The sequence below is a fragment of the Carlito syrichta genome, unplaced genomic scaffold (genome assembly GCF_000164805.1).
Source record: "Carlito syrichta isolate Samal-C Ts95f unplaced genomic scaffold, Tarsius_syrichta-2.0.1 Scaffold315801, whole genome shotgun sequence".
NCBI lineage: Eukaryota > Metazoa > Chordata > Mammalia > Primates > Tarsiidae > Carlito > Carlito syrichta.
The window spans coordinates 908,991-924,673 of NW_007259897.1; the positions used below are offsets into that span (position 1 = coordinate 908,991).

Consider the following 15,683-nt stretch of genomic DNA (forward strand, 5'->3'; position numbering starts at 1 on the left):
TGACCGGGGCTGGCCTGGTAGGGACCCGAGGGGGTCGGGGCGGGGAGGGGGAGCTCGGGATTTCCGAGGGCCGGTTGCGTCTCTGGGACGAGTTTTTCCGTAAATAGGTCTTTCTCGCCTAGGTAGCCTGCTTGTAAGTTGCTCCACAAGTTTCAAAGGTTTCCTTATCCTTTATCTCATCGGGTAAGGGAGTAAGAAGAGCAGCCGTCCGCTAGAATGACTTGCCCTCTTACCCTCTTAATTCTTGGAGTTTAAAAAAAAGCCTTGGGTAGACACGGGCACAGATTTAAGGTTGCATTTACGGACATTAATCATGTGGATGGGGGATGCGGTCTTGCATGAAAATACAGGAAACCATGGCCCCTCGTGGTGGCTCTTGCCGGTAATCCCAGCACTTTTGGAAGGCCGAGGCAGGAGGATTGCTTGAGCTCAGGAGTTCTAGATCAGCCCGGGCAAGACCTTGTCTCTGCCAAAAAAATTACAAAATTAGCCGGACGTAGTGGCGCATGCCCCGAGTCCCAGCTACTGTACTCGGGAGACTGAGGCAGAAGAATTGCCTGGACCCTGGGAGTGGAGGCAGCAGTGAGCCGTGATCGTGCCTCTACACTCCAGCCTGGGTGACAGAGCAAGACCCCCAACTCAAAAAAATGAAAAGATAAGGGATGCCATGGTCAAACTGCTCTGCAGCCCCTTGGGATCTACCTCCCCCCACCCCCACCCCAACAGTTCGTGGTATAATTTTTGCTCCTTTAAGCACTTTCAGAAGAATGTTATTGAACTGACCTGCTCTTGTAGCTTAGTGAAGGGGGGTGGTAAAGAAAGCTCTCCCAACCTGTTGCCAGAGCTTAATGGTCCCAGTTTACAGTACCTGAAGAGTTCATTCTGCAAATATGTTCTGAAGACCTCTGTGCTGTGCTGTGGGTGCCACTGAATCTTAATCTCGATGAAGTCAACCGTGCAGCAAGGGTTGTATTGTCAATTTTGGGAGGAGGAGATTTCAACCTGGAAGTCTCCATAGAGATAGTGGCAAAGGAATTGAGCCCCATAAGAATCCATGGTAACAACAAAGGGTCTCAGAGACCAGGACCCTTGGCTGTAATGTATGGGTTTGAGGGGTGAGAGGGAGTAGGGGACAGCATGGAGTAGGAGGTTTTGAGAACTCAAGCTAGAGAGATGGGCATGGGCCTTGTAGAACCATGTTGTCAAGGTCTTTGTCATACCGAGGAATTTGAGCTTTATCTTCCAGGTAGTGAGGAGCCATTCAAAGGTTTTATCTATTTTTGTCATTGGACCTAGGTGTAGTACTGGATGCAATTGTAATTCAATTCATTGACCCGTGCCTGGACCACTGTATAAGTTTTCTATTGCCCTTGTAGCAAACAACTACAAACTTAGAGGCTTAATTTTTTTATCTTCAGTTCTGGGGTTCAGAAGCCCAAAATCAGTTTCACTGGGCTGAAATCAGAGTGTGGCCGGAGCTCATTCCTTGCCTTTTCCAGCTTCCAAAGGCTGCCTGCATTCCCTGCCTGTTGACCTCTTCATCTCCAAAGACACAAGCTTAGTGTCTTCTCTCTGACCTCTGCTTCTGTACTTATATCTCTCCTCCTGCCTCCCTCTTCCACTTACAAGGATACTTTGTGATTATTTTGGGCTAAGATAATCTCCCCATCTCAAGATTCTCAACCATATCTGTAAAATCTCTTTTACCATAACATAACATTCACAAAAGTTCTGGGGTTTAAGGCATTTAAGTCTCTGGTGGGCCATTATTCAGTTTACCTCATCCACCTTTATTAATTATAGCCACAAACTCACCACCCTAAAAAAGTTATAATGACATCAAGTTACATCTAAATCTATGGTGTGCCTCCCCCACACACTAACCTCTCTCCCCCACACTCACACACATCTCACCTGGGGTGATCATCATTCTGAATCCTGTCTTTTACTATTTCTTGCTTTCCTTTTACAAAGCTTCCTTCCATGTATATGTAGTCCTAAAAAATGTGTTATGCACATGTGTATTTGAATTGTTTTCCTAAATAAAAATATGCCCACTACACCCTTACTAGAATGGCTAAAATCCAAAATACTGACAACACTAAGTGTTACTGAGGATGTAAATAACAGGAGCTCTCATTCGTTGCCGGTGAGAGTACAAAAGGGCACAGCCACTTTGGAAAACAGTTTGGCAGCTTCTTACAAAACTAAACTTAACTCCTAAGTATTTTACTCAAATGACTTGAAAACTTATGTTTACATAAAAACTTGCACACAAATGTTTACAGCAACTTTATTCATAATTGCCAAAAATTGAAAGTAGTCACGATGTCCTTAAGTGAATGGATAAACTGCTACAAAGTGGTACATCCATAGCATAGAATATTATTCAGTGATAAAAAGAAATGAGCTGACAAACCACAAAAAAGACATGGAGGGCCTGGGCACAGTGGCTCACATGTATAATCCCTCTGTTTTGGGAGGCCAAGGTGGGAGGATGGCTTGAGCCCAGGAGTTTGAAGTTATCATTATCTGATGATTCCATTGTACTCCAGCCTAGGGGTCAGACAGAGGGAAACCCCATTTCAAAAAAAAAAAGGGCTGGGTTTGGTGACTCACACTTATAATCCCAGCACTTTGAGAGGCTGAGGTAGAGGATTGCCTGAGCCCACGGGTTCGAGACCAGCCTGGGCAACTTGGTGAGACCTCATCTCTACAGTAAATCCAAAAACTAGCCAGGCATGGTGGTGCTCACCTGTGGTTCCAGCTACTTGGAAGGCTGAGGTGGAAAGATCACCTGAGCCCAGCAGGTTGAGGCTGCAGTGGCCGTGAGCGTGCCACTGTCCTCTAGCTTGGGCAAGGGCAACAGAGTGAGACTCCGACTCAAAACACACACACACACAGAGGAATCTGTTTTTAGAAACAGGGTCTCTGTCACCCAGGCTATAGTGTAGTGGCTCTACAGACCACAGCAACCTCGACCTGGTCTCAAGTGACCGTCCCACCTCAGCTCCCCAAGTAGCTGGGAATATGGGTGCATGCCACCACTCTTACCTAGGCCTCCTAAAATGCTGGAATTACAGGTGTGAGCCACTGCACTCAGCCATATGGAGGAATCGTAAATATATATTGCTAAGTGAAAGAAGCCCGTGTGAAAAGGCTATATATTCTATACTTCTAACTATGTGACTTTCTAGGAAAGGTAAAACTAGAGACAATGAAAAGTCAGTAGTTGCCAGGAGTTCTGGGGGAGGGGGGAGGGGAGAGGGATGAGGAGGTGGAGCACAAGGAGTTTTTTCAAGGTAGTGAAATGATTCTTATACTGCAATGGTAGATACATGACATTATGAGTTTGTCAAAACCCACAGAACTGTGCAACATAGAGAATCCCAATGTAAACTATGGACTTCAGTTAATAATGTATCGATATTGGTTCATCAATTGCAACAAATGTACTACACTCATGTTAAATGTTAATAATAGGTGAAACTGTTTGTATGTGGTGGGGGAGAGGATATATGGGAACTCTGTACTCCTGTACAAATTTTCTTTTCTTTTCCTTTCTTTCTTTCTTTTTTTTTTTTTTTTTTTGAGTCAGAGTCTCACTGTCACCCAGGCTGGAACGCAGTGGCATGATCATAGCTGACTGCAACCTCAACCTTATAGGCTCAGGTGATCTTCCCGCCTCAGCCTCCTGAGTAACTGGTACTACAGACACACCCCACCATGCTCTGCTAATTTTTTTGATTCTTTGTGGAGATGAAGTCTCACTATGTTGCCCAGGCCTATTTCAAACTCTGGCCTCAAGTGATCTTCTCACCTTGGCCTCCAAAAGTGCTGGGAGTACAGGTATGAACCACCATGCCTGGCCTGCACAATTTTTTTTATAAACCAAGTACTGCTCTAACACAAATAGTTTATTACAAAGGAAAAAAATTAGGGCTTTGTAATATTTTGAGACTTTTTTCACTTAATGTTAATAAATTTCAGCTATATTTTATGTATGTAGTTCATCCATTTTCCCTATTATATTAGGTACGTGAATATATCACACTTTGTTTCTCTTGTCATTGATGGACGTTCAAGTGACTTCCAGGTATGTACTATTGTGAATAATGCTGTCATGAACATTCTTGTACATGTCTCCTGTTATAGATGTGCAAAAACTTTTCCTTGATCTATTTGGATCTATACTCAAAAGTGAAATCGTCAAGTCACAGGGTATGTAAACATCCAATTTTGGCGGGTAATGTCAAACTTTTTTCCCAGCGTGGATATATAGATTTACACTCTCATCAGCATTCTTTAGAAGGTTCTATCCTCTCTCTCTCTCTCTCTCTCTCACGCTCTCACTCTCATTCTCTCTGAGACAGGGTCACACTCTGCTACTTAGGCTGGCGTGCAGTGGAGTGATCATAGCCCAACGCAGCCTCGAACTTCTTGTCTCAAGCAATCCTGCTTCAGCCTTCTGAGTAGCTGGGATTACAGGTGCACACCATCATGCCTGGCTCATTTTTATTTTTGTTTTCGTAGAGTTGGGGACTCGTTTTGTGTCCGGGCTGGTCTTGCGCTCCTGCACTCAAGCAGTTCTTTTGCCTCAGCCTCCCAAAGCACTGGGATTACAGGTGTGAACCACCATGCCTGGTCCACATTCTTCTTTTCAACACTTGGTTTTGTCAGGATTTTTACACTTTTATCCATTGAAATGTTAGCTCAGTAGGGTCTTAATTTGCATGTACCTAATCAATAAAGTTGAAAATCTTTTTACTGGGCTCGGTGGCTCAGCCTGTAATCCTGTGCTTTGGGAGGCCGAGGTGAGTGGGTTGCCTGAGTCCGCGGGTTTGAGACCCACCTGGACAACTTGGCAAGCCCTCATCTCTACAATAAATCCAAAAAAATCGCTGGGCATGTTAGCGCACGCCTGTAGTTCTGACTACTTGGAAGGCTAAGGAGGAAGGATCACCGGAGCCCAGCAGGTCAAGGCTGCGGTGGCTAGGAGCGGCCACTGCACTCCAGTCTGGGCGACAGAGTGAGACTCCAACTCAAAAACAAAAAATCTTTTCATATTTTATTAGTCATATGTATTTTCTCTTCCAAAAGACGCCTGTTGATATCTCTTACCTATTTTTCTACTAAATTGTATGTGCTTCTCTTGTTGATTTGTAGGAATTCTTAATGCTAATCCTCTGTTGGTTATGTGTAGTGCAAATATCTTCTTAGTTAGTTTGTAACTTGTCTCTCTTTTGTAAAAAAAAATGCCTTTGATGAACAAAGTTCTTAATTTTAAAATAGTCAAGCCAGGCGCAGTGGCTCTCGCCTATAATCCCAGCGCTCTGGGAGGATGCTTGAGCCCAGGAGTTTGAGACCAACCTAGGCAACACAGTGAGACATCATCTCTACAAAAATTCAAAAAATTAGTTGAGTGTGGTGTTGTGCGCCTATAATCTCAGCTACATGGGAAGCTGAAGTGGAAGGATTGCCTGAGCCCAGCAGGTTGAGGCTGTGTTGAGCTATGATCATGCCACTGCACTCCAACCTCAATGACAGAGCGAGACTCAACTCAAAAAAAAAAAAAAGAAAAGAAAAAAAGGTCAGATATATGTATCGTGTGTATATGTGTATTTGTGTATTTACGAAATATTCCAGGAAATCAGGGTTATCCAAATAGGAAAAGAGAAAAGCTATACCTCTTTGCAGTTGATATGATTTTTTTACCTTGAAAACCCTAAGGAGTCTGTCAAATTCTCCTCACACTGATAAATGACTGGTAAAATCTCAGGATACAAAAATCAATGTGCAAAAGACAGTTGCATTTCTACACACCAGCAGCAAGCAGACAGAGAACCAAATAAAAAAGCATAATCCCGTTCACAATAGCCACACAAAAAAAGAAAGAAAGAAGCCGGGCTCGGTGACTGAGCCTGTAATCCCGCGCTTTGGGAGACCGAGGTGAGTGGATTGCCTGAGCCTGCGGGTTCGAGACCCGCCCCGCCTGGACAACTTGGCGAGACCTCATCTCTATAATAAATCAAAAAATCAGCCAGGCATGGTGGCACATGCCTGTAGTTCCAGCTACTTGGAAGGCTGAGGCAGAAGGATCGCAGGAGCCCAGCACATGGAAGGAAGGGAGGAAAGGAGGGAGGGAGGAAATACCTTGGCATTCACCTAACCAAAGAAGGAAGGAAGGAAGGAAATACCTTGGCATTCACCTAACCAAAGAAGGAAGGAAGGAAGGAAGAAAATATCTTGGCATTCACCTAACCAAAGACGTGAAAGACCTGGAAATGACAATATAGAAATTCATATGGAAACAGAAAAGAGCACGAATAGCCTAAACAATCCTCAGCAAAAGGAACAAAGGGGGAGGTATCACACTTCCAGACTTTAAGTTTTGTTACAAGGCTACAGTAACCCAAACAGCCTGGAATTAGTACAAGAATAGGTACACAGACCAATGCAACAGGATAGAGATTCTGGAAGCAAAACCATGGTCTCTCAACCAACTCATGTTTGACAAAGCCAGCAGTAACAATCACTGGGGAAAGGAGACCATATTTAGCAAATACAGATGGGAAAAATAGCTGACCACATGCAGAAGAATGAAACTGGTTCATTACCAGGGGGAGTGAGGGCCAGTTAGAAATGTAGGAAACACCCTATGCACGTCAGAATTGGCAACAAATTCTTGATCAAGTCCCCAAAAGCAAATGCTAAGATAGACAATTGAGATTTCATCAAACTGGAAAGTTTTTGCTTAGCAAAAGAAACTATCAGAGTAAAGAAACAACCCACAGAATGGGAAAAAGTATTTACAAATTATGCATCTGACAAAGCCCAAACATCCAGGATCTACAGGGAACTCAGTGAAAGGAAAAAAACAAACCCATTAAAAAGTGGGCAAAGGACATGAACAGACACTTTTCAAAAGATGACATACAAGCAGCCAACAGACACATGACAAAATGCCCAGCCTCACTAATCTTCAGAGAAACGCAAATCAAAACTACAATGTGATGCCACCTAACTCCGGTAAGGATGGCCATCAAGCACAGGTACAGAGAAAAGGGAATGCTTCTACACTGGTGGTGGGTGTGCAAACTAGTTCGACCTCTATGGACAGCAGTGTGGCGATTCCTAAAAGAATGAAAAATTGACCTTCCATATGATCCAGCAATGCCTCTCCTGGGAATATACCTGGAGGAACATAAATTGTTCTACAAAAAAGATACCTGCACATCCATATTTATTGATGCACTATTCACAATAGCAAATACATAGAATCAGCCCTACTGCCCATTGAACGCAGACTGGTGACCGGGCTCGGTGACTCGGCCTGTAATCCCAGCACTTTGGGTGGCAGAGGAGAGAGGAATGCCTGAGCCCATGGGTTCCAGAACAGCACGAGCAAACTGGTGAGACCTCGTCTCTACAATAAATAAATTAAAAAAAAAAAAAATGAAAGTGGTCTGGATAAAGAAAATGTACACGATGGAGTATTATGCAGCCATAAAGAAGAACAAAATCATGGACTTCACAGCAAATTGGATGGAGTTAATATGGTCTCCAACTCCATCCAATTTGCTGTGAAGTCCATGATTTTGTTCTTCTTTATGGCTGCATAATACTCCATCGTGTACATTTTCTTTATCCAGACCACTTTCATTTTTTGTTTCTTATAAGTAAACTATCACAGAAATATCTGAATATTGCATGTTCTCACTTATAAGTGGACCTTGAACATTAGTCACATTAGCATAAAGAGGGGTTGGCAGTCACTTGGCACTGCTAGGGGAGGGAAGGAGGGATGGAGGAAGACGGGCACGGGACAATACAAAGAGTACCCGGTTCATTAGCAGGGGGAATGAGGGCCAGTTAGAAACCGAAACTTCAGCTGCATGCAGTCTACTTGTGTAGTTAGTCCTCACTTGTACCCCACATTCCTATAATAAAAATAAAAATAAGCCGAGCTTGGTGGCTCAGCCTGTAATCCCATGCTTTGGGAGGCTGAGGTGAGTGGATTGCCTAAGCCTGTAGTTCCAGCTGAGTGGAAGGATCGCAGCAGGTCGAGGCTGCGGTGGCCGGGAGCGGCCACTGCACTCCAGTCTGAGTGACAGAGTGAGACTCCAACTCAAAAAAAAAAAAAAAATATTCCAGAGGCACACTTGTAGTCCCAGAGACTCCAGAGGCTGAGATGGGAGGATAGCTTGAGGCCTGAAATTCAAGGGTGCAGTGTGCTATTGCGCCTGAAAATAGCCATTGCACGCCATCCTGAGCAACATAGGCTCTGATTCTCAGATTAAAAAAATTTTTTAACATATTTCCCCATCTCAAGGTCTAAATTATAGAGACTGTAAGAGATAATCATAGAAACTACTAACAGTTTTTAAAACTTTGTATTATATATTTGAGTCATGACTTGGAGTAAAATTTTGTATATGTGTGGAGTAGGAACCAAATTTCATTTTTTTTTCTCTATGGATAGCCATTATTTTCTAACTTTATTTATTAAACAGCTCCCCCCCCCAAGTGATTTGACCTCCTTCTATTATTGTGCAATGTGGATCATTTTAGAAGAAGATGCCAAGCTGGAATTGGAATATGCAGGAGATGTATTGAGGGGAAAATATCATAAAGGATGAAAAGAGGAGGGGAATTGAATAAGCAAGGATGCTCATGGTAGAGGCTAGACACCTGTGAAAAAAAGAGAAGGAGGAAGGAGGGTTGGCTAGGATTTATCTCAGATTTGGTGTAGCTTTGGGAAACTCTTGGCTAACCCACTGAAGGTCCCCCACCAAGATCACCCCTGAGAGAAGTCCCATGCAGGCAGGAGTGGCACAGCTCCAGAGCCTCTGCCATCTTGGTTGCTGGTTGGAGGCTGCCACAGGACAGCATGGTCTCTGCATGAATGCTGCTGCCGATGTGACGAACATGGCACTTGTAGACTGTCCACTAACTACAGTCCTGGCAGTAAATTCTCTTTGGAGGAAGTCTGAGCACACCTTCATAGCCAACAGAGTCACATACTAGGGTTTCACATATGCCCGGATTGGTTTCTGGTCTCTCTATTCTCTGTTGGCCAGCTTGTCTATGCCTGTGCCAATATTGCATCTTCAAAATAAGTTATCATCCTGATGGAGTAGTCTCCTCCTTCCTGCTCTTCTATAGAAGTGTCTTGGCTATTCTTGGTCCCACACTCTTCCATATGTATTCAGGAGTTTTAAGTAGAGGCATAACATCAGATCTGTTTAGTAACAAGATGACTTATGTAATAATGTGGAGTATTGTAGGGATGAAAGATATCAGGCTGAGAGAGCTTCTGAGATGTAATTTCAATAGTCCAGGCAAGAAAGAAGGAGGTATACATTGAGTGGATTTAGGCAGTAGCAATGAGAAGAGACCGAAGGTTATGGACACAAGATGAAAGGGTGGAAGGATGGAAGAAATGGAAAACTGAGATAACTCCCATGTTAATAACTTGGATTATTATGGGCCTTTCACTGAGTCAGGGAATATGGGAGAAAGAACAGGTTACAGGGAAAGTTAGTTTGGTTTTACACTTGCTGGTGGGGCATGCATTTAAAGCTGTACAATGTGTAAATGGTTAGAGCAGTCTGGAACACATGTAGAGACCCAGACTGGCTTTGGGAGTAATAAACCTGTAGGGGCAGTTGAAGTTTTAGGATTAGAGAAAGTATCCCCTGGGGGAGGGGGTGGGCATCATTGGTGAGAAGAAGGCTGAGAACCTAATATGAAATTAGACAAGTTGGGCACGGTGGCTCCCAGCACTTGGGAGGCCGAGGTGAGAGGATTGCCTGAGCCCACAGGTTTGAGACCAGCCTGGGCAACTTGGTGATACCTCATCTCTACAATGAATAAAAAAAAAAAAATTAGCCGAGTGTGGTGGCACATGCCTGTAGTTCCAGCTGCTTAGAAGGCTGAGGTGGAATAGTCACTAAGCCCAGCAGATGGAGGCTGCAGTGGCTATGTGTGAGTGTGCCACTGCACTCCAGCCTGGGTGACAGAGTAAGATTCCAACTCAAAAAGAAAAAAGAAAGAAAAGAAATTAGACAAATGTTAGAAGTACAGCCTATAGCAATCTCAACCTGTACTGTTATCAGAGACTGTAGTATTTAAGTCACTTAGAAACAATTTAGAAAAATAAGTTTCTGGTCTGCATGACAAGTAGAGTCCTCAAATCTGATGGTTAGGGAGCAGGAATCCACTAAATCCTCTGAAGTTCTTAATGGGCTCCTTCCTGCAGTCCTCCAACCCCTCCTGGATCTCATTCTGCTAGACCAGGACCCTAACAGGGTCATCAGGTAAGATGCTCTCACTGGCTGTCTTAATTTCTCAGGCTTTCTACCAACAATCCCCAACCTTTGATATTTTTTTCACTCCTTTGCACTGACTGTCAAGAACTGCCAGAGAAAAGTTAGATAGCCTTGCCAGTTAACACCATCACAAACCTAACCGTTTCTGATCTCAGTTGGGTCCTTCAAGTTGCTCAGCATTTCTCGTTTTTTGTTTTGAGTCAGGGTCTCACTATTTCACCCAGGGTGGAGTACAGTGGCACGATTACAGTTCACCCCAACCTCAATTGAACTGGGCTCAAGCAGTCTTTCTACCTCAGCCTCCCCAGGAGCTGGAACTACAGGCATGCACCACCACACCTGGCTAGTTTTTTGTTTTCTTTTGTTCTGTTTTGTAGAGATGATGTCTCACTATGTTGCCCAGGCTGGTCTTGAACTTCTGACCTCAAGTGATCTTCCCACTTTGGCCTCCCAAAGGGTTGAGATTACAGGTATGGGCCACCATGCTCAGCATTTCTTTAGTCCCTGTTTTCTCCTCTGTCATATATATAATATCACCGCAGGAATTTTTTGTTGTAAAAAGCCAGCAGAATATAATACACTTGGTACAGGGCATGGAATGGACATCATTATTATAGACAAATTATTCTCTAGTCTCTGCCTCCCATTTCCTGAGCCCCATACTTTCATTTTTGTTTTGTTTTGTTTGTTTTTTGAGTCAGGGTCTCACTCCTGTTGCCCAGACTAGAGTACAGTGGCATGATCACGGCTCACCACAGCCTCAGCCTCCTGGCTCAATCAGTTGTCCTTCTGCCTCAGCCTCCTAGGTAGCTAGGACTACAGGTGTGCACCATCATGCCTGGCTTCTTTGTTTATTTTTTTGTAGAGACGAGGTCTCACTATGTTGCTCAGGCTGGTCTTGCTCTTCTGGCCTCAAGCAATCCTACCTTGACACCCCAAAGTGCTGGGATTACAGATGTGAGCCACCATACCAGGCCTATGCTTTAATTTTGAATAGTCCTCTGGGCTCTTCAGGTCCCTGAAAATTCTGCCCAGGCATTCCCCATCTGATGAATGAATAAGGCTCATTCTCAGAAGCTAGAGACATCAGCCACTTCCATCATCTCCCTTCTTCCCCACATTCATTTGATCACAAAGTCTGCCCATCTCCCCTCCTACTTGTCATTTAAATCTGCCCCCTCTCCATCTTTACATTTGCCACCTCGGTCTACAATTTTCATTTATTGATTCCTGGAATGTCTTTCCTTCCTGGTTCTTTGTGCCGTCTTTTTTCTACCATTCAATATAGTATCCATATTGCCACTAACCTCCTTTTTTAAAAAAATTGGACTTCAAGAGCACAAAACTGGATTCATCACAATCCTTGGTTTGAAACGTACTGTCATCACTAGTCCATGGGTGGCCCCTTTAAGACTCCATTTATGGTTTAGTGAAATAATGAACAACTGTTCTGTGAAGGGGCTATATATTCAAAGTGACTGCCAAATGCAGAAGGAGCAGGGAAACCAAAGGACGAGGCAGACAAGTCCGGTTTGTTGGTGTAGGGTGATTTATTTGGAGAACTTATGGAAGAGGGTGTGGTCGTGGGCAGCTGCAAGACAAGTAGCTTCCTGCACTATTACCCAGAGCTCCTATATCCTAGGAAGAGGGGGACGTGCTCCAGCAGGACGACTAAGGAAATCCTTAGAAGAAGCAAGAGTGCTATAGGCTATATAACGTCATAGCCTATAATTTGTGTGATAGCATCAAGGTTGACATGTTCTTACTCCAGGAACAGTAAATAAAGTAGGAATCAGGAGGTGTTCATGGGACTGGGGCAAATCAGAAGTCAGCATGGCAGATTAGCATCCAAGAGAGTCACTTCTGTCTTTTCATTAACCATGATCTCATCGTTTAACTCAGGAACTAGGACATGGACAATAATTCACATATGCCTGTAGGTTTCTCTTCTTCCTTTTTTTTTTTTTTTGGTTTTATTTATTTTTCTCCTTTGGTTTCTTTTCTCTTCCTCTACTTTCGTCCCACCAACAGACCTAAGCCCTATTCTGAATTTTTAGTTTATCGTTCTTTTATAAATTCTAAAATAGAATTGCAATACATGGATGGATATATATGTATTGCTTAGTTTTCATTTTTATAACTAAAAAAATACATAATGCTGTATGTATTCTCGCTTTTCTCACTCCTTCATACCTAGTTCCTTAGCTAAAATTTTAAGAAGACAATACCAAGTGATGATGAAGACAGGAGCAATGGGAATTCTCATATATTGCTGGTTGAAATGCAAAATGGTATAACCACTTCGGAGAACAGTTTGGCAGTTATTTATAAAATTAAACATATACTTACTCAGCAGTCCTACTCCAAGTGATTTACCCAAGTGAAATGAAAACATATATTCACATAAAATATGTACAGGAATGCTTATATGTTTATAGTAGCTTTATTCATACTCACCTAAAACTGGAAATATCCTGTGATGAGTAATTTTATGTGACAACTTAGCTAGGCTATGGTTGTTTGGTCAAACTAGGGTCCAGATGTTGCTGGAAAGATATTTTGTAGATGTGATTAACATTTACAATCAGTCTGGGTGAGGTGGCTCATGCCTGTAATCCCAGTACTTTGGGAGGCTGAGGTGGGAGGATTGCTTGAGAACAGGAACTTGAGGCCAGCCTGGGCAACAGAGTGAGACAGTCTCTAAAACAATAACAGCAACAGATTTACAATCAGTTTACTTTAAGTAAAGAAGATTACTGTTGATAATATGAATGGGCTTCATTCAATCAGTTGCAGGGCATAAGAGCAAAACTGAGGCTTCCAGTGAAGAAGGAATTCTGTCCCAAGACAAGAACATAGAGATACTCCCTGAGCTATTAGTCTGCCAGCCTGCTCTGCAATCCTGCAGATTTTGGATTTACAGCTGCCACAATCACAGGAGTTAATTCCCTAAACTCTCATTCATTCATTCATTCATTCATTTATTCATTCTAGATAGAAGAAAGATAGATAGATAGATAGATAGATAGATAGATAGATAGATAGATAAAGATGGTAGATAGATGATAGATAGATAGGATCTCTAGAGAACCCAGACTGATATGAGGTCTGACAATTAAGTTTGCAAACTAATCTTAGAAAAGCTGCTCCATACCTCATTGCTGAATATCAGTATGATCACCTTAGAAGTACTCTCCTTGGGAAGCTATGCACTGATGCCAGCACCTAGTTCACTATCAAAGCAATTTCGGAACTCTTTTTCTGAGATAGCCATCAGATCTGTCACCATATTACCCTTCATGTCCTGAATGTCATCAAAATGTCTTCCTTTCAATATTTTCTTTATCTTCAGGTAAAGAAAAAAATCATAGGGAGGCAGATCAGGTGAGTAGGGAGGGTGTTCTAATACAGTTATTTGTTTACTGGCTAAAATCTCCCTCACAAATAGCGTTGTATGAGCTGGTGCATTGTTGTAATATAAGAGCTCCTTCAGGACCATTTTTGCACACACTTTTTTCATGCCAAGATTTTCAGTTAAGATTTTCCTGTTTCTCTAATGATGTTTATTAGGTCTGCTATGCTTTTCACAGTCAGCTGATGATTTTGATGCACAATTTGACAAATTTTTGCATTGTTTTTGTCAGCTTTGCTTGTTATTGGCTGTTCTGACCTCTCTTTAACAGTGATGCTTTCTCTCCTCTCAGAAAAATGTTTAATCCATTTGTACACTGCCATTTTCTTAGTGGCATTATACCCATAAACTTGGACTAACATGTCTCTGATTTCACTTCTATGCTTGCCAAGTTTAACAAAAAATTTAATGTTTATTTGTCACTCTAACTCAAATTCCAACGTTCTCGCGATGAGAGCTCTGATGGCCACTTCAGAAAAGGAGTTCCAAAATTGCTTTGACAGGTGGACTGGGTGCTGGTCTCAGTGCATAACTTCCCAAGGGGAGTACTTTGAAGGTGACTATAGTGATATTTAGCAATGAGGTATGTAGCACTTTTTCTTTGGTGAGTTTGCAAACTTAATTGTCAGACCTCACACACATCCAAATGCCCTTAACTTTCTGAATGGATAAACAAACTGTGGTGCCTCATCTATGTAATGAAATGATACATAAGAAAAGTCAGTGGAATATTATACATACAACAGGGATGACTCAAGTGAGCTAGGCCTAGTGAAAGAAGCCAGATCCAGAGTTATACACTGTGTGATTCCATTTATATGAAATTCTGAAAAGGGAAAACTGTAGGTCTGAAAAACAAGCCAGTGGTTGCCAGGGGCTGAGGGTAGGGGGAGAAGGTGACTACAAAGGGGTCTGGGGAGATTTGGGGGTGTGGTGAACTGTTCTGTGGTTTGATTTTATGATGTTATATGACTATTTTTATTATATCTTCATTAAAATATGCCAGAAAATGAATATAAACACAAAATGAATAGGTAGCGGTTGTGTAACAAAGATTGTTTTATATGATTATTTGAGAAGAGAACACAAGTCAAGAGTACAGGTGCCTAATTAAATATATTAACTATATATAAAGATTGAGAATACTTCCATAAAAGTATATATCTTCAATTCTAATTAAGCCATGTACCCTATATAAATGAAATATTATTTGATTTTCAAATTTTAAATATTATCATTTAAGAAATTTATGGCTCTTTCCGCCATCTTGGAGCCCGTGGAGGCCTGCTGGGAACAGGACTTCCAAGAGGCAAATATGTCTGGAAGGCTGTGGTCCAAAGCCATTTTTGCTGACTGTAAGCGAGGTCTCCAGAACCAAAGGTAGCACACAGCTCTTCTCCAAATTGAAGGTGTTTATGCCTGAAATGAAACTGAATTCTATTTGGGCAAGAGCTGTGCTTATGTATATAAAGCAAAGAACACCACAGTGATTCCAGGTGGCAAACCAAACAAAACCAGAGTAATCTGGGGAAAGATAACTCGGGCCCAGTGAGACAGTGGCATGGTTCATGCCCAGTTCTGAAGCAACCTTCCTGCTAAGGCCATTGGACACTGAATCCGTGTAATGTCGTACCCTTCAAGAATTTAAGTCATTGGAAAATAAAGAAATAAAAGTGGATTTGGAAAAAAAATAAATATTTATGGCCGGGTGTGATGGCTCACACCTGTAATCCCAGCACTTTAGGAGGCTTGAGGTGAGAGGATTGCTTGACCCCAGAAGTTCAAGAACAGCCTGGACAACATAGCGAAACCTTGTCTCTACAAACAAATCAAAAAAATTAGCCAGGCATGGTGGCACACACCTGTAATCCTAGCTATTTGAGAGGCTGAAGTGGAAGTATCACCTGAACCCAGGAGGTCAAGGCTACAGTGAGCCATGA

The 15,683-nt window shown here is 42.5% G+C and overlaps 1 pseudogene; it reads left to right on the forward strand.

Annotated features, from left to right (window-relative positions):
• Positions 1-15,058: 15,058 nt before the first annotated feature.
• On the forward strand, positions 15,059-15,391 carry LOC110594504 (annotated as a pseudogene).
• The last annotated feature ends 292 nt before the right edge of the window (positions 15,392-15,683 follow it).